The following is a 20,125-nucleotide window of genomic DNA, read 5'->3' as shown; positions in this document are numbered from 1 at the left end:
AACTAGCGTTTTGGCGGTGAATTGCAGAGCGACGCAGACACACCAACGCACGGGTATAAATGCTCACAACGGTGCAGGCCACTTGCCTAGGCTACGGCGTAGAGCCTACGCAGAAGTACAAATCAGCCTTAAGGAAGATGGCTTGAGGACCACCATCTATCCTGTGGAAGTAGGATGCCTCGATGACTCCATGACATTGCAGTGACTGGAGCAAGGCTTGGGAGGACCACCAGAGAGTTGGCTGAAGAGGCAGAAAAGGGTAGCTTTTGGCTGTGGCTGAGGAAGAAGAACAGAAATTGGGGGACTGACTAACTCCATTGGGACTGGCAGGGTGTGGTCCCTGCTACCAGGAGATTTACCAGGACTAAGGGAGCAAAATATCAATGAGCAGTGACCCTGCAGCTGACCTAAGGGAGGTGTGGCAGGCAGCAATGCCAAACAGGAAACAACTTCTTCCTGTAAATCACCTTCCCCCATGATCTTAGCCATTGTCTCAAGTCATAGAACCTGTCGGTTAAGTAAGTCACCTGTGAAATAATTTAATGTCACACTTTAGAGCTTTGACAGAACACTTGATGGCAGGAAATCAAAGACCCAGTTCCAGCCAGAGGGTTTAAAATCTAACTGTTGTAACTATTTAAACAGAATTCTTTATTTTCGCATTAATAAAAGCTGAATATTTTAGCGACTTTCTGAAAGGGGTCCTTGAATGCTGAAAGAAATTATGATATTCCTGAGACCTGAATCCTTCCACAATATTATGCAACATAAGTAATTGTGCAGCAAGACGTCACCAGCTATTAGTGTGGTGAATGATAAGGCTGTGTTTTGAAACTTGTTGTCAAGATCTGGAAAATGCTGCAAGGGACACAAACACATGGGACTCAAGCAACCCTACTGGGACTACATTTATTAACCATTTTCACCTTCACTCTCAACCCTTACAGAATTTTCGTACAGAAAATGAAAAAAGATGTTAAAATTCACAAAGCACAAACGAATGTAAAAATTGAACTAGCCAATATCTACCCTCAAAGGGCCCGAATAAGTTACTGATGTTGTTGTTTTAAGAAGTGGATATGCCCTGTTTATCCTGAAGGCCAATTTATGCAGCTTCTGAGATGCCCTTCCTGTATCTTCAGTTTCTGATATTAAAACAATATACATGTAATATTACCTCCTGTACCTAATAAAGTGGCCACTGAGAGTTTGTCCACCGTTTTCTGCAGTTGTAACTCATCCACCTCAAGGTTCGATATGTTGTGTATTCAGAGATGCTCGTCTGCAGACCTCTGCTGTAACACGCGGTTATTTGAATTACTGTTACCTTCCTGTCAGCTTGAACCAGTCTGGCCATTCTCCTCCGACCTCTCTCATTGCCAAGGCATTTTTGCCTGCAGAACAGCCGCTCACTGGGTGGTTTTTGTTTCTCACACCACTCTCTGTAAACTCTAGTGACGTGAAATTCCCAGGAGATCAGCATTTCCTGAGATACTCAAAGCACCCCATCTGGCACCAACAGTCAGAGTCACTTAGGTCAAATTTCTTCTCCATTCTGATGTTTGGCCTCAACAACAACTGAGCCTCTTGACCATGTCTGCATGCTTTTATGCATTGAGTTGCTGCCACATGATTGGCTGATGAGATATTTGTATTAACAAGCAGCTGTGCTTAATGAAGTGGCCGCTGAGTGTATATTACTTTGTTCTAAATATCAATTAAGTTTCAGTCTGCATTTAAAATGTTTATCGTCAATGTATTTTCCCCCTGGTCCAGTTGCACTCTACCTCTGCTGCCCCTTCATGGGGAAGGATGTCTTTTTATTGTAATATTCTCCATTTTTTATGTGGACATGTGGATTTATATTGGATGATGTTAATAGAAACTGCATGTAAATCAACATCATTTCAATGTGAATTAGACTGAGAAGAGTATTATAAACAAAGAATTGATTTTGCATTATTATTTCAATATCTAGATTTGAATACGAACTTTGTGACTCATAAGGAGGAAATTTGACTCACACTGGCTCCCTACAGAACAGCTTCATACCCCCCTTATTTCCCTGTTGCCAGCGTCTAATTCTCTCACACGTATTTGTCAATTCCCCTTTGATTATTCAGACGCTTCACCAACATTACAACAATGAATGTAAGGAATCATAGCAGAAGGTCATGTATTCCCTACTGGCTGATCATCTTCCTCATCTCGCCTTTCCCACCTGATCTCTGTAGTCATTGATCCCGTAAAGTGAGGTAGAAATATATCAATGACAGGCTTGAATTTCTGAAGCTCTCCCTAGCTGAGAATCACAACCCTCTTTTGTTAATTTCAAAAAAGATATGTTATTCATAATGAAAAAAAAGAAACTGTGCAGAACCTTTACACTCATGGTCATTACATTCAGTAATGTTAACTTACTTTTTAAAACCATTGCCACTCTGGAGTGATACGTCCTTTTGAAGTTTGAGGGGCTTCCTGACTTGGCACAGCCCTTCCATGTTATGTCAAGGAAAGAACCTAGACTGTGGTCATTCCCACAGACCCTTTGCAAAGCTTGTAGCTCAGTATTTACTCCTGTAGCCTGGGTTTGTCACGTGGCAGCAGTTTCTTATTGGCATCCTGCGGTGCTGAATTCCCAACAAGCCTCTGAATGATGAACTTTGTCCTCATCTCAGTCCAACTGATCTGTTCTGAGACTGTGCCCCCTAGGTCAGGAGTGCCCACTCACCTCGCTCTTTGTATACAGATGCCTGGATGGGTGGGAATGGCTCATCATTTTCATACATTCTGAACACACTCAAATTCATTGTCAATGAGATGTTCTTTCCTCTCTAGCACTGGTTATCTGAATCAACACACACAAATTGCTGGAGGAACTCAGCAGATCAAACAGCATCTATGGAAATGAATAAACAATCAATGTTTTGGGCCGAGACCCTTCTTCAGGACAGGAAAGGAAGGGGGAAGACACCCCCTTAATAGGTTATCTTAATTTGATGTCAATAGCAAGATGGCAAATTATGTAATTCAACTGAACTGAATTGATAGTTGATGATATCATTGCCTGATGTTGAGTTTGTGGTGAATTTCTAATTGAGTAAACTAGATTCTGCCTCGTTTGTTTTTGTTCACTGTTATTTGCTTTTACTGCTGGAGGCTCTGGTTTCTTCCTACATCCCAAAAGCTTTCGTGAAGTTTCTTGTGTTCCAAGGTCATGTTAGTTAGTTAGATTAATTAGCAACTGTAAATTACCCTCCATTTCAATGTAGGATGGCACCAGAACACATCGATTTACAATAAATTGGTCTCTGCAGATCTACTTATTACTTTTATAAAATCTTCACATACTTTTTCATCTAAATTCTAGGACTCTAAGAATCGCTAATTTACTGATTAGTGGGTGGAAGAAGAATCAACAGAGTTACTAGGCATTTTAACCTATAAAGAGCATTTGATGGCTCTGAGCCTGTGCTCACTGGAGTTGTGAAAGATGAGGGGAATTTCATTGAAAGCTACCAAATACTGAAAGACCTGAGTAGTTCCTTCCATTAGTTGGAAAGTCTAGGCTCTGAGGACACAGCCTCAGAATAACAGGATGTATCTTTTAATTTGCATTGAGGAGGAATTTCTTCAGCCAGACGATGGTGAATCTTTGAATTCATTTCCACAAAGGGCTTTGGAGGCCTTTCCAGAGATTCATCAAAGGGTAAAAGTGTGAAGTGTTACATGGAGAAGACAGGAGAGTTATAAAATAATCAGCTGTGATTGAATGTTGGAGCCGATTAGATGGGCCAATGGTCTCATTTTGCTGCTATAGCTCCCAGATTTATCAGAGAGATCGTGTTACAGGAAAACAAATGGGGGACTGGCATTGATGCGATCGCTTTAGCAGCTGGTAAGACCCAAAGGGTGAAATGGCCATTATTCCACAGTGTAAGGAAACATAACGTTTTAAACACAAGAAAGCCTGCAGATGCTAGAAATCCAAAGCAACACACAAAATGCTGGAGGAACTCAACAGGTCAGGCAGCATCTATGGAAATGAATATTCAGTTGACGTTTCAGGCCAAAACCTTTCCTTAGCACTGTTGAGGAAGGGGAAAGATGCCAGAATAAAAAGGTGGGTGAGGGAAGAACGATGATAGAAGATGACAGGTGAAGCCAGTTAGCTAGGAAAGCTAAAGGGCTGGAAAGGAAAGAATCTGATAGGAGAGGAGAGTGGACCACAGGAGAAAGGGACGGAGGAGGTGACCCAGGGGAAGTGATAGGCAGGTCAGAAGAGGTAAAAGGCCAGTGCAATGAATCAAAAAAGAGAGGTGGGGAAGGGGAAAAAAATTACCGGAAGAAGGAATCCATATTTATGCCTTCAGGTTGGAGGCTACTGAGACGGAATATAAGGTGTTGCTCTTCTACCCTAAGGGTGGCCTCTTCATGGCACAATATTTTAATCTTTATCCCAACAATAAGACCCCAGTTTAATCAGAGTTAAGAACCAGGATTGCATTGGTATGACATGTTTTCCATTTCTGATATTTTCCACCTTCTGGCCTCTCTGTGAAGGGTTATCAATTAAGGATCAAATAAAGGACTGTTCTGTGCTGTCAGGCCTTGCATACCAGGAAATGACCCAAGCTGTATGTCTAGAATCTGAGAGGGGACTGGATCTGAAGTAAGATTTGATACAGAATCTATTTTAAATAATTAACTTGTATTTCAGAAATAATAAGAAAAAAAGGGATTGGTTCTGTGAAGAAAAGTCAGAAACAACAGGCTAAATAAGACTTATAAGACTGTTTGCCTTGAGAATTTTTAGGGTTTTACACCAGATAGTTTGCTTACTCTTTTAGCCTAGAAATTTAATCACTTGGAGCATATATACTGTAATATTGAAATAGCATGTAAAATTTATCTAAAATCATGATCGATAACTTATACTGCCTGCAAGTCTTGTGTGCATAATCTCTCATTCATATCCCTATGGCTGCTGGATGTGCATTAGCTCCAGGTTAAGTATAGTTGGTTTTAATGTTCCCACTCATTTCTTCTCCCTCCCTACCTCTGCAATCTCCTCTAGACCTATACAGTAGTCCTCATCTACATCTGTCATTATTAATTTTGCATTCTCGGACATTGGTGAATTTAATAAATACTTTCTCTTGGCATGGGCCTATTGTAAATGCTGGATATCTCCACCAGTCAACATTTGCTTTTCTTTCCAGCTGGTCATTGACACTCTGCACCTCTTCCTCCCCAGCAAAACCTTTCCCTTCCCACCAAGATTCTCCCCGTCCCTTCCCACTCCACAGTGATGCAACTCCCCTTCCCCCATTCCCTGTGCTTTCTGTCGCCTTGGTAACGCATGTCCATGGTGGGTGGGGTATTTGATTATGCTGTGTCTTCTTCACACCATCCCCTCCTACCACCGGCGTAGTGGTTAGCATGTTATTTCACAGCACTAGCAATCACCAGTCGACGTTCAACTCCCGTCACTGCCTGCAAGGAGTTTGTACTCTCTGGTTTCGTCCCATATTCCAAGACTTACGGTTATGGTTAGTGAGTTGTAGGCATACCATGCTGGTGTTGGAAGTATGGCAACATTTGTGGACACCCAGCAATATCCTTGCAGATTTGATACAAACAACTCATTCCACTGTATGTTTGGATGTGTGTGGCAAATGAAACTAATCTTATCTAATCTAGTAGGGCAGAAGATACAAAATCCTGAAGCAGGCACCATAAAGCTCAAGGACAGGTGCTATCCCTGTTTTACGAGACTATTGAATCGTCTTGGACACTAAGTTCCAGCTTCAAAATTCAAAGTAAATTTATTACCCAAGTACATCTATGTCGCCATATTCAGCCCTAATATTAATTTTTTGCAGGCATACTCAATAAATCCAATAGCCATAATAGAATCATAGAATAGAAGAGAGCATGACCTAGGTGCTGAGGGCTCCTGTTGATGGATGGCTACTTTCCTGTGACAACACTCAGTCTAGATGTGTTCAATAGTAGGGTGATGGACCGGACCGTATCCACTACATTTTGTAGGAAAGCATCTGGCCCAGATGGGGTACCTGGGCAAGAACTAAAGACATGTGCTGATCAACTGGCTGGAGTGTTCGCTGAGGTACTTAACCTCTCGCTTCAGCAGTCTGCGGCCCTCACCTGCTTTAAGCAGGCTTCTAATCTATCTGTGCCCAAGAATAACATGGTGACCTACTTCAAGGACTATTGTCCAGTAGCACCTACATCCACAGTGATGAAATGCTGTGAGAGGCTGGTGATGAAACACCTGAGAAGCAACTTGGATCCACTCCAGTTAGCCTACTGGCACAACAGGTCCACAGCGGATGCCATTTCATTGGCTCTTCACTCTGGAACTTCTGGAAAACACATACATCAGAACGCTCTTTACTGACTACAGCTCAGCATTCAATACCATCATCCCCTCAAAGCTAATCAATAAGTCTCAATACCTCTTGGTGCAATTGGATCCTTGATTCGCTCACTTGCAGATCCCAGTCAGTTCAGATTGGCCATATCTCCTCCACAGTCTTCATCAGCATGGGTGCACCACAAGGCTGTGTGCTCAATCCCCTGCTCTACTTGCTTTACACTTATGACTGTGTGGCTAAGCACAGCTCCGATGCCATATTTAATTTTGCTGAAGACACAAAAAGTGGTGGTGAATCAGCTTATAGAAGGGAGATTGAAAATCAGGCTGAGTAATGCCATAACAACAACCTCTCACTCAATGTCAGCAAGACCAAGGAGCTGATTATTGACTTCAGGAGGAGGAAACTGGAGGCCCAAGAGCCAGCCCTCATCAGGAAATCAGAGACGGAGAGGATCAGCAACTTTAAGTTCCTTGGTGCTATTATTTCAGAGGACCAGTCCTTAGCCTAGCCCATACGTGTAATTACAAAGTAAGCACGGTGGTACCTCAACTTCCTTTGGAGTCTGTGATGATTTAGCATGACATCCTATGTACTCACTTTCAAGGAATCTTCATCTCATATCCTCATATTTATAGTTTATTTACTTATTCTTGTTATTTATTTTTGTTTTTGTTTTTCTTTTGCACATTGGTTGAACACCCAGTTGATGCAGTCTTCCCTTCATTTTATTATGGTTAATATTATATTATGGATTTATTGAGTATGGCTGCAAGAAAGTGTGGTATATTGTGACATATATGTTCTTGGTAATAAATTTACTTCGAACTTTGATAAAATCATCCATATGCATGACATGAAAAGCAAAATTTTCACTGTACCTTGGTTTGCATAACAATAGTAAAGCAACTCATGGAAGAATCTGAATAGGCAAATCAAATGGAATGTAAAATACCAGCCCACTTTCCAACCACTGGCCACCATACTGATTGTGTCCTGCCTTTCTTTTAAGTAGAATTAATTTCTTTTGCCATCATATTCACAATATAGAAAGACCTTGGAATCTAAAACTGTTTGCCAATGCCAATCTAAGATCTATTTGTCTTCTCCTATATTTTGTACAATGTCTGTTTTCTCCCAAGTTCTTAGACGTTTCAAATTTTTGCTGTGGCAACCTTGATGGTTCCTCAATTCCACACCTGAGTATCATCTCCCCCATCCCAATCATGGAGTTTGGAGTTCCGTTCCAACACCATCTGTAAGGAGTTTGAACACGTGGGTTTCCTCCGGGTGCTGCAGTTTCCTCACACAGTCCAAGGACGAACCGGTCCGTAGTAGGTTAATTGGTTACTGTAAACTATCTATCCTGAGATTAAGCATAGGCTGGATGCCGGGTGGTGTGGCTCACTGGGCCGGAAGGGCCTGATCTGCACTCTGTCTCCAAGTAAATAAATGAAATAAATAATCTGCTGCCTCGGAAAGAGCAGAGCTCTTGATTTGCTGTGAGCAATATCATAGAGGTATGCTAATATAATGTATATACTTGGATGTGTGATGACTGCTCATTTAAATACAACACATTCACACAAATGAGTGCACCTCATCATCCTTCAAGCATAAGAACAGAGTACAAATCACAAATGGCAATTTTCATGTAATATTCATAAAATGTATGTTTGAATATATGAGCAATGACATTGCAAAGGGCTCCAGTGAGAGTCATTGTTTCTGGCTGAATCTTAGTATCATCATCCAGACTCTTGTCAGTATAAACAATAACTTTTATTTATTAAGCTCCGTGGATCAATGGCTCAGTAAGATGGAGCATGTTTTATGTCACAGACCAGTATTCTCATCATCGGTTGTTAATATATTACCTTTAGCAATTGAACCAGATTGGGGGATAGAAGTATAGTTTGCCGTAGAACCATGGACTGGTTAAAATTATATCAAGCAATCCTGACTTCCAAATAACAAATAGCCTGTTGCCCAAAACAGGCCTCAGACAAAGTGGTGGTGGGGTGGCTATAATTGGGATTAGGATGAAGTAATACTTTCAGACTTTTGATTCAGGAAGCAAAACCATCCCACTCCTGCACAGCAGAGGCTGTGCACCTGGGTGATGTCATGCATAGAACGAAAAGTTGCCTGGAAAGTTTCCCCTCAGCAGTAAGTTTATACCTAGGTTAGAGGCTCTAAACCTTCTTGCTTGCTCTGTGATTCTGCCTCACTGTACATCTGCATGTTAATGCATTCCTATCTGTTCTGCTTCTCGTTAACAACCAAGCACCTCTCTTCAATTTTACTCTCTGCCTATTTTCACCCTCATATAATGGCTACTTTATGCACTGAGATTACCTCTTTGCCTCTTAGTATATATCTCGCTAACTCTCCACCATGCCTGCTTCTACCTAAATTTCTTTACAGAGAAGTCCTACATTTCCTTAGTTGAGAAGTTCATTTTTGATCCTGGACTTAATGGATTGCAATGTCAGGAAGTGAGTACAGTACAACCAATTCTAATTGCAATGGCTCCTGAAGCAGAGTAAATAACTTCACTCACCGCAACACTGAACCGATTCCATAATCTACGCACTCACTTTCAGGGATTCTATAACTCATGTTCTCAGCATTAGTTATTTATTAATTTATACATTATTATTATTATTTGCTTTTTGTTTGCATTTGCACAGTTTGTCTTCTTCTGCACATTGGTTGTCAGTCTTTGTGTGTAGTTCTTCATTGATTCTACTGCATTTCTTTGTTCCACTGTGAATGCCCGCAAAAAATGAATATACAAACATATACAAACTTTAATAATAAATTTACTTTGAACTTCGATTCCAGTTCAATGTCCTTACAACATCCAAAGATGAGTTACCTCAGGCCGTGACTCTCTCTCCTTCTGGCTATCAGACAACTCACTTGTATCTTTCTTTGTCAAACTTTCAGATTGTCTCTCTGTTTTACCTTGCAGGGTCTGAATTAACTCATTTCCTAGAATACTTTTGTAGATGCATCTATTGTTACTCTTTGTCAAACCCAAGGCCAGGTGCACAGATTAAGGGATTTCACCTCATTATGCACAGAGAGGTGTTTGAATAAAATTTCTGCTAAACTGGCTAATGTAATTTAAATGTTCAGTCATTTACTTCAGAGTTATAATTACAATGGCATCATTAGCTTGGTCATAATGCACACATCTGAATGTGGGCAGTGCTTGTCTTGACTGGTGGTTTGTATAAGCACTCCAGCCCCCGGGCACTCATTTGAATGCAACTCCTTGCAAAGACTTTGAAGCCCTTACTCATGGTTGTGGTGTGCCAAAACAAAGCAATAATGGGTACTTTATGAAAAACGCAAAGGAGTTCCTTTCTTTGCATTAGGTAACTGATACCTTACCTGACCTTGGTACAGTAACAGACTAACAGTCCGCTGTAGGCTTCGACTGATCTGATTCCTGGGCCTTGCCAATAACAGCATGATGTGGCGCATAAAATAGGGGCCACACACGTATGGAATAGACCTCTCTGCACAGTTTACATTTATAACAGGCAGCCTGCTGTAAAATGAATTGTCCAGATGATGTCTGGAGAGGTAACAGCTCCAAATATCATACAAAATTAGCTTGGATCACCTTTCTTAGAACTCTGCTATCTGATTTACAGGCTGAGGAAATTACTGTTCCTATTTATGTTGCTGGAGCTGAGAGAAATACCTGAGCGAGCAACGGTCTGCATAACTAAGGTCTGGTGTGGAAACTCAGCTTTTGATTCAGTTTGGATTAAGTAAACAAGCAAGAGAATGAGCAGCTCTGACTGGCAGATAATCTTTCCCAGCCCGTTACAGTCATACCCTCGTTACGTCTATTTGAATTTCATGTCTCCTTCATGACCAATTAACCTCTCAATCACTGTCTCTCTTTCTCCTCTCACTCTTCATTCCCCCTCAGATCTTCTCTCGTAACTGCACTCCCGGATAATGGCATATGTACTACCAGGGCTTCCTCCGAGTGCTCCAGTTTCCTCCCACATTCCAAAGGCATACAGATTAGCAGGTTAATTGGTCACATGGGTGGAACTGGGCAGCGCGGACTCGTTGGGCCGGAAGGGCCTGTTACTGTGCTGCATCTCAAAATAAAAATAAAAGAAATATATTTAAAGAATAAAGCCATGAAATGAAAACACCATATAAATGAAATTACCGTAGATTCCGGACTACAGAGCGCACCTGATTAAAAGCCGCTGGCTCTAATTTTAGAAATAAAATCAATTTTTTAATTGTAAAGGCCGCACCGGATTTTAGGCCGCACCGTTACTTTTAAATATACATACGTATCGGTAACACAAATTACGTTGCATATACTTTTTTACTGAACAGCACAAACAACATTCCAATATCTCCTAGCGACTGGTAAAAATATATATACTGCAGCCTACCAGGAAAAGTTATTGATCGCCTTTAACTTAAAAGCAGCGTTTTCGCTCGGGTCTGACGCGCTTGCGTAACGCGATCGGGTCTAATCGGGTCTGATGCGCTCGGGTCTGACGCGCTCGGGTCTTGCTTTTCTTCGAGTATTTTCCATGTTGATGAGGGTGAGTACAAATGACTGATTTACAATAATTTAATTGTGAAAGTGCGCTTGATTTATCGTACAATTTCATTGGACCTCTGTGAACTACTCATCAATTTTATTGGTCTACTGTTATGAGGCAAAATGTTTACGAGGCGGCATGAAAAAAAAAACCATGTATTAGCCGCTCTGGATTAAAGGCCGCAGAGTTCAAAGCTGTTCAAAATGTGGGAAAAAAGTAGCGGCTTAAAATCCGGAATCTACGGTAACCAATCTGTAAATACCCCATCTGTCAAATAACTACAAGCAATCCTGCAGATGTTGGAAACCCAGAGTAACACACATAAAGTACTGAAGGAACTCATCTGATCAGTCAGCATCTATGGAAATGAATAAACAGTCAAGGTTTCGGGCCGAGACCCTTCATCAGGCCTGGAAAGGAAGGGGAAGATGTCAGAGCAAGAAGTGGGAGGGTGGGGAGGAGGACAAGCCTGAAGAAGATAGGCAAACCCAGGCGGGTGGGGGGGGGGGATACATCTGTGGTACTGGGCGACACAGTAGCGTAGCGGTTAGTACGTTGCTATTACTGCTTGTGGCGTTGGACTTCTGAGTTCAGATCCGATGTCATCTGTAAGGAGTCTGTGAAAGGGTTTTCTCTAGGTGCTCTAGTTTCCAAAGATGTACCGGTTAGGATTAGGTTAATTGGTCATTGTAAATTGTCCCGTGATTAGGCTGGGGTTATACGAAGGGTGGCTGAATGGCATGGCTCAGAGGGCCAGAAGGGTCTATTCCGTGCTGTATCTCAACAGATAAATAACGTTGCTGAAGTGGCTTCTTGCCGAGATCCTATGAAGAGGTGGAATGCCAAGTATTTATGATCTACTTAAAGTTACAGAGTAGGGCAAGGTTCAATTTCATTCACTGGTCAGAATGAGATGTATATGGTAGCACAAGAAGGTTTGCTTCCCCTTCCTGATAACACACCAATAAAAGCTAGTGGTGCTGTTGTTGATTGTGAGTACGATAGTCTTTGGTTACGGTATGATATTGATCAGCAGATGGTATTTAATCTCAGTAGGTTACAATGCATTTTTGGGATCCAGTAAGGATAGGGTACACACCACGAACGGTCAGGCCCAACGGATTGCGATACAGAGAGACAGCAGAAGGATGGCAGTGAAGAACGTATTCGGGATGCTAGCCTCAATAGCGAATGTATAGATTATAACTTCATTAAATTTCAGATAGGAGAGTTCTTTGCAGTTCTGGTTGCACACTGCAAGGACGAGATTGCTCCAGCGAGGACGCAGAGGAGATTCACAAGGATGTTGCCTGGGGTGGATCATTCAGTTATGGGGAGTGACTGCATGGGGCAGAGGATTTATCAGGCATTGGTTAGATGACACTTGGAGTACTGTGAGCAACTTTCAGTCCCTTATCCTGGAAAGGATGTGTTGGCATTGGAGAGGGTCCAGAGGAGGTTCACAATAATGATTCCAGAAATGAAAGGGTTAACATATGAGGAGCATTTGATGGCTCTGGGCCTGTACTCACTAGGATTTAGAAGAATGGGTGGGGGGTTTGCGTATAAGGAGAAGGTGGGAGTGGAGGATGCTATCACGTATTTGCTGCACAAATCACTCTCTCACCTAGATGGGGTCAGTTGTGCTGTGAGGATTACATTCCTTGACTTCTCTAGTGCCTTTAACACCATCCAGCCCAAGATCTTAAAGCACAAACTAACGGAGATGGGAGTAGACTCTCACATGGTGGATTGGATAGTGGACTATTTGACAGATAGACCTCAGTATGTGCGGTTGGGAGACTGTAGGTCTGACACAGTGGTCAGCAGCACAGGAGCGCCACAGGGAACCGTACTCTCTCCGGTCCTGTTCACCCTGTACACATCTGACTTCCAATATAACTCGGAGTCCTGCCATGTGCAGAAGTTCGCTGATGACACGGCCATAGTGGGGTGTGTCAGGAATGGACAGGAGGAGGAGTATAGGAAACTGATACAGGACTTTGTGATATGGTGCAACTCAAACTACCTGCGTCTCAATGTCACCAAGACCAAGGAGATGGTGGTGGACTTTAGGAGATCTAGGCCTCATATGGAGCCAGTGATCATTAATGGAGAATGTGTGGAGCAGGTTAAGACCTACAAGTATCTGGGAGTACAGTTGGACGAGAAGCTAGACTGGACTGCCAACACAGATGCCTTGTGCAGGAAGGCACAGAGTCGACTGTACTTCCTTAGAAGGTTGGCGTCATTCAATGTCTGCAGTGAGATGCTGAAGATGTTCTATAGGTCAGTTGTTGAGAGCGCCCTCTTCTTTGTGGTGGCGTGTTGGGGAGGAAGCATTAAGAAGAAGGACGCCTCACGTCTTAATAAGCTGATAAGGAAGGCGGGCTCTGTCGTGGGCAAAGTACTGGAGAGTTTAACATCGGTAGCTGAGCGAAGGGCGCTGAGTAGGCTACGGTCAATTATGGAAAACCCTGAACATCCTCTACATAGCACCATCCAGAGACAGAGAAGCAGTTTCAGCGACAGGTTACTGTCGATGCAATGCTCCTCAGACAGGATGAAGAGGTCAATACTCCCCAATGCCATTAGGCTTTACAATTCAACTGCCAGGACTTAAGAACTTTTTTAAAGCTATTATTAATGCTTTTTGAGTTAGTGATTTAGATGCATATCATATTATTACTGAGTTAAGTATTGTATGTAATGAGTTTTTGCTACAACAAGTGTATGGGACATTGGAAAAAAAAATGTTGAATTTCCCCATGGGGATGAATAAAGTATCTATCTATCTATCTATCTATCTATCTATCTCATTGAAACCCACTGAATATTCAAAGATATAAACAGGATGAATGTGGAAAGGATGTTTCCTATAGTGGGGCAGTCCATGACCTGAGGGAACAGCCACAGAATACAAGGATGTCCCAGTGGAACTGAGATGAGGATGAATTGAATCTGAGAAATTTATTGCCACAGATTGCAGTGGAGACTCATGGATTCTGGAGGCATTGCTGATGAAGGTCCTACAGCCTGAAATGGTTCCGGTGGTGATCTTCAGTGTCATTCCATAAAACGCTTGTCAATACCGAGGGCCAAAGTGATGAGGCTTTCGAGGTCGCTGGACATCAGCTGGACAGGTAGCTCATCTTTCAAGCACTCTGAGGGGTCATGGTGGTAATGGGCCAACAGTGGTCTGCATTTTAGTCACATTCTGCCGTGAGGGTCCTGAAGTCCACAACATAATCCAGTACCAAAGTCGTGTCTCCGATTCACTATCTCCCTTCCTTTTCCCGAATAGTTGAGAACTTGTTGCATCTCAGCAATGAATTCCTCATACTTATTGCAAACGGTGGTTTTATTGTTGCAGTCAGAGCTTGCCCAGTCAAGAGAGAGGTGAGGAAAGCAATCCATAGAATACAGAGATGGTTGGAGCTCGAAGTGTAAGACACAGGGATAGGAAGTTGCAACACCAGATTGGGGATCCGTCAAAGCATTCAGGTACTGGAACCCAGGGCTCCGAGAGAGGAGGATGACTGGCGTGGGGTTGCTGTAGTGAGGCAAAGGGTTGGTTGAGAGTGGTAAGCAGAAGTTCAGGGGTTTCCTGCTCCATCTTGATTGTGTATTCATGTCAGCAGGCAATTTCCTTTAGACAAGCAGACTCTGCTGGGTAATTCACTGTTTCACCCATCCTAGAGGAGATTTGACCCAAATGCAGAGCAGCTAAGACAACTTAGTGGTTAGCGATCACTTTACTAATAAACTGCAAAATAACACAAAACAAAAAAGGAGCCACAAGACAGGAGAGAATGGTTAACATGACAAGGCAACAAGATAACCGAAGGCTAGGAGCAACTGCTGAGGCTGGCAGGTTCGATAGTTGAACAAGGAATATGGATGGGAGTTGGGTTTAAATAGGCTGCAGGTGATGCGTTGGAAATGAGTGACAGGTGATTCTTGTTAGCTGGGTGGAGACTGGGCGGTGCCTGCTTGTACAAGCCTGATACAAAGTCAAAGTCAAAGCTGAACTAATGTTTTATACAGCTGAAGTATAACCTCCTGACTTTGAAACTCAATGCCTTGACTAACATAGACAAGCATAGCATACATCTTCTTTACCAGCTTACCCACTGTCTGTCAGACTATGGACTTGGTTCCCAAGATCCCCCTGCATATCAATTCTGTTAGGAGTCCTGCCATTAACTGTGTACTTTCCCTTTACATTTGCCCTCTAAAGGTGCAACACCTCACACTTGATCGGATTATGAGGAGAGGACCATTTAGGACTAACAAAAGTATAAATTTCTTCATTCAAATTCTTTATCCCACTTAGTAGTGGAAGCTCAGACATTGTGTTCATTCAAAATACAGATCAGTGAATTTGTAGACATTAAGTGAATGAGGAGATAGAAACATAGAAAAACTACAGCAAAATACAGGCCCTTCGGCCCACAATGCTATGCCAATTATGTATTTACTTTAGAAATTACCTAGGGTTACCTATAGCCCTCTATTTTTCTAAGCTCCATGTATCTGTCCAGGAGTCTCTTAAAAGACCCTATTGTATCCATCTCCACCACTGTCGCTGGCAGCCCATTCCATGCACTCACCGCTCTCTGTGTAAAAAACTTACCCCTGACAGCCCCTCTCAGCCACAATCTTGATGAATCGTGGAGAAGACTCAAAGAGCTGAAAGGCTTAGTCCTCCTTCTATGTCTTAAGTTTTATATTTGCTATTATTGTTCAACTATAGCACAGCACATTGGCTTTCTTGGTTAGCTGAATGCAGAGAGGCACAAAAGGTGAGTTTATAAACATAAGCGATTGTGCAGATGCTGTAAGTCTTGAGCAACACACTGAAAATGCTGGAGAAACTCAGCAAGTCAGGCAGCATTTATGGAGGAATAAACTGTCAAGGTTTCTGGCCAAGACACTTCGTTAGGTCTCCTCATCAGGTGGCCTTATGATAATGGGAAAAGCCAGGCAGTTGATGCATGCTTGCACCTCTGTGAGATCACACTAACTGTTGTGGGACAATGACTTGAGAAAGGAATTAATGGGCGTCAGCACTTTCACTGGCCTCTGCCTAATGCTGTCTTGTTATGAACACTTGAGTCATGTAGTTAGGCTAAGCATTTGGTGCAATGTTTGCTGTATCTCATTCTTGTTCTTCTGTCTGGGAGAACTTCTGCATGATTCTCATGACCTCCAGCCACAACAGCTCTCTTACTTTGCCATATAAAGATGGGGATCTGGGCTCCAAGCATTCTGTCACTTTACAGAAATAAAGCTGGGAAATCTGAAATTAAAACAAAAAATAAATCTGAAAATACCCAGCAATCAGGCAGCGCCTGTGCAGGTGGAAAGAGAACTTAATGACCTGACAGCTTATTGAATCACCGCCTGGTGTGGAGGCTCCAATGCACAGGATTGGAAGAGGCTGCAGAAAGTTGTAGACTCAGCCAGCTCCCTCACATGCCTCCTCACCATCCTCAAAAAGCGATGCCTCAGGAAGGTGCCATCCTTCCTTAAGAACCCTCACTATTCAGAACATGTCCTCCTCTCATTGTTACCACCAAGTTCTTTTTGGTCGTTAAGTGGAGTCCAACTCTTTGTGACCTCACAGACCATAGGGTGTTTCCATGGCAACCTACGGGAAATAGATTGCCAGGACCTTCTTCCGTGCAAATACCGCTGCTGCCCAGGTTGGGTTTGAACTCAGGACCAACTGCCTTGAAGTCCAGTGCTGATTCCACTACAGGTACAGGAGCCTAGAGACACACACACAATGCTTTAGGGATTCTTCATTCCCTCCGCCATCTGATTTCTGAATGGTCCGTAAACTCATCAGCACTACCTCACTTGTCCTCTTTGACACTATATTTTCATGTTGTAACTTTATGTTATTTTTTATGCCTTTGACTGCGCTGCTGCCACAAGAACAACAATTGTCGGTGAGAATAAACCTGATTTTGATTCTGACCTTTTGCTGAGTGCTGCCTGAGCCAATGAACGTCTCCAGTATTTTCTGATCTAAACTCTTAAACGATGGACACGCTGTATATATTAAAATGGTTTCCAGTTTCTTTCAGTTTTCTGGTTTTTTAAAAAGTGATATTTCTGATCTTCTTTCCCTCCAACATCAATGCTTCTCTCTGTTCAGTAGACCGTGCTCCAAAACCTGAGCTGACAGGCAGCTCAACTTTCTTTCCATTACCCTTCCCCTTCTCTTCCCAGCCAGACCGAGCTGCGACCTGGTGGCTGGGGCCCACAGGAAGAAACGCTGCAGCAAATGTCAGGTTGTTCACAACTCAAGCCAATTCATCTGCCCGTGATTGCATTGCTTTATCTTATTGGCTCCATTTATTCCACCTTGGCCTGGAGTGGTTTCCCGACAGCACAGGGAGGTTAGAGTAATAATAACAGATTACTCCTCTTGTCATTGGAACCAGGTTAATAAAGAATAGGTGTGTATAAAATGCCATCATAAATAATTGATTAATTCGTTGATGCTCAAGGCAATAGAAATATTCCTTTTTGTGGGAAAGTAGGATAAATCTTGCACTTCATCCCAAGAAGTGCAAAGAATAATTCTGTACATCTACAGGATTCAGACAGCCAGGGCGTGATATAAAGCTGACTCTGGGCCCAGTTCCTTGAGGCTGAGACTGCAACATTCTCCTGTGTCTTCTTAAATCATTACTCTATTGCTTTCCTTATTCTGGACCAATACGCAGGCTTCTGTCACAGCCTCTCAGTAGTGGCTTCTGTGTTATTGCACTTTGTTCACTCTGCAGCTTGCATGGTGTCATAGAGCACCACAGCACGGCAACAGGCCTTCGGCCTATCGTCTTCTTTGATTTTCCGGCACCTTTTCCCTTTAATTTCTTACGTATACTCGCAAAGTAGATTTTACAAAGCCTAAAAGTCACAGGCGTGATCTTCACACTCCACTAGTACCTGTGTGCTTGTGGTTTCACGTGGACAACCAATACCATCTGAATTCATTCACTGGAACATAGATGATTTTCATCCCCTCGTCCACCTCTAACATCCTGGTATTAATTTGCCCATGAAACAATATCAGGACTATAACATCCATTTTTCTATTTGATCTTGTAGTCTAAATTTGGATTATATTATGTGTAAGTAAAAGGCAATCTTGATTTTTGTTCTGAAGGTAGACCTCTGAATGTTTCCCTTCCTCATCCCCTTGGTCTGGAGGCTGTGAATCCAGCCAGCTCCATCAGGTTCTTCCAACCATCCAGGTCATCTTCAAAAGGTGATACCTGAAGAAGGCAGCATCCATCATTAATGAGCCTCATCACCCAGGACATGCCCTCTTCTCATTGCTGATATCAGGGATGACATACAAGTCCCTAAAAGCCCACACTCAATGCTTTAGGACCAGTTTCTTCCTCTCCACCATCAGATTTTTGAATGGTCCAAGAACACTATCTCACTATTCATCTCTTGAACTATTGATTTATTTTATTTCTTATTGTAATTGATATACAAATACAAATACATATTACATGTGTCTTACATTGTGCTGCTGGCACAAAACAAGAAATCTCACGACATTAGTCTTAGCGCTCCTCCTCTACATCCCCTCCCAGCTCCATCTATCTGTCATATTCCCCACACCTCTATCATCTACAATCATCTGTCTCATTCGTCCCTCTCACTCCTATATTCCGGTAGCTTCCACACTCTCAGTCCTAATGCAGGGTCTTGACTCAAAACGTTTATCATCCCTTTGTCAGACCTTGACTCACTGAGTTCTTCCAAAAGATTCTAACATCTGCTTTGCCTTATGTTTCTTCTGCAGATTTAACATGTTATTTTCCACTTCCATTGCTTCATCTAAAATTTGGGTTAATTTTTCCCGCATTCTTAGAAATGGAGAGGGTCCAGAGGTTCACGAGAATGATCCCAGGAATGAAAGGGTTACTGCATTGATGGCTCTGACCCTGTACACGCTGGAGTTTAGAAGAATGGGGGAGGATCTAATTGAAATCTATTCAATATTGAAAAGCCCAGATAGAGTGGACATAGAGAGGATGTTTCCTGTAGTGGGGGAGTCTAGGACCAGAGGGCATAGCCTCAGAGTAGAAAAATGTCTCTTCAGAATGGAGATAAGGAGGAATTTCTTTAGCCGAAGGGTGATCAGTCTGTGGAATTTGTTGCCACAGCCGGCATTGAAGGCCAAGTCATTGGGCATATTTAAACAGAGGTTGATAGGTTCCTAATTAGTCAGGGCATCAAAGGTAATGCGGAGAAGGCAGGAGAATGGTTTGAGTGGGATAATAAATCAGCTATGATGAAATAGCAGAGCAGTCTTGATGGGCTGAATGGCCAAATTCTGATCCTATGATCTAATACTGCACTCATTTACAGGGCTGCTTCTCAGCTGCCTCCTTTCCAGGGTGAGTGTGCCTCCCCGATCTCGCTCTCGTAATAAATCCTGGAACATCAGGCGTCATCTCCTAGCTCCCATGTTCAGTTCAGTTTCTTCACTGTTTGGTCGTGGCAGGATTATTTGGTTCTGTCGTTACCACATGTGGGTTGTGTAAAAGCTTCTGGGAAAAGAAATGAAGTCACCCAAAGCCAAAAAACTCAGTTTCAGCCTTTGAAGTCGGCATAAGAGTCAAACTGACAAATGAAAATGTTCTTCCTGTAGTGCGTCGTTATGCAAGCGACACCACAACAAGAAGGTGAACAAAATAGACAACTACAGGCACAAGGCTCTGTTTGGCATAGAGCATTCTCGAGTTTCATCATCCTATCGCCTAATAGTTTACGGTTTTGATGATGTTGCTTTATTTAATGTTAATTCAGTGAAGATCTGCTTCAGGCTGTATACGTGTGGTTACCTGCAACTGATCACTATTTTGCACCCTTATACAACTCTGATTTAGGTGCCCCCTCCCCTCCTCGGATTCCATGACGAAGGCGCAGGGGATCTCAGCCTTCTGTCTTAGTTTCCTGGGCTGATGAAAAGGATGGTACAAAAGTCAGTGATGCAAACATGGGAAAATACAAAATAGGACAGGGGTCGGCTGATTTGACCCTTGTGCTTGTTGTGCCTTCCAGTAATTTTATGAATTATCTTTTGCCTAGGCT

The sequence above is a fragment of the Hemitrygon akajei genome, chromosome 4, assembly GCF_048418815.1.
Source record: "Hemitrygon akajei chromosome 4, sHemAka1.3, whole genome shotgun sequence".
Classification (NCBI taxonomy): Eukaryota; Metazoa; Chordata; class Chondrichthyes; order Myliobatiformes; family Dasyatidae; genus Hemitrygon; species Hemitrygon akajei.
This window is presented reverse-complemented; position numbering follows the sequence as displayed.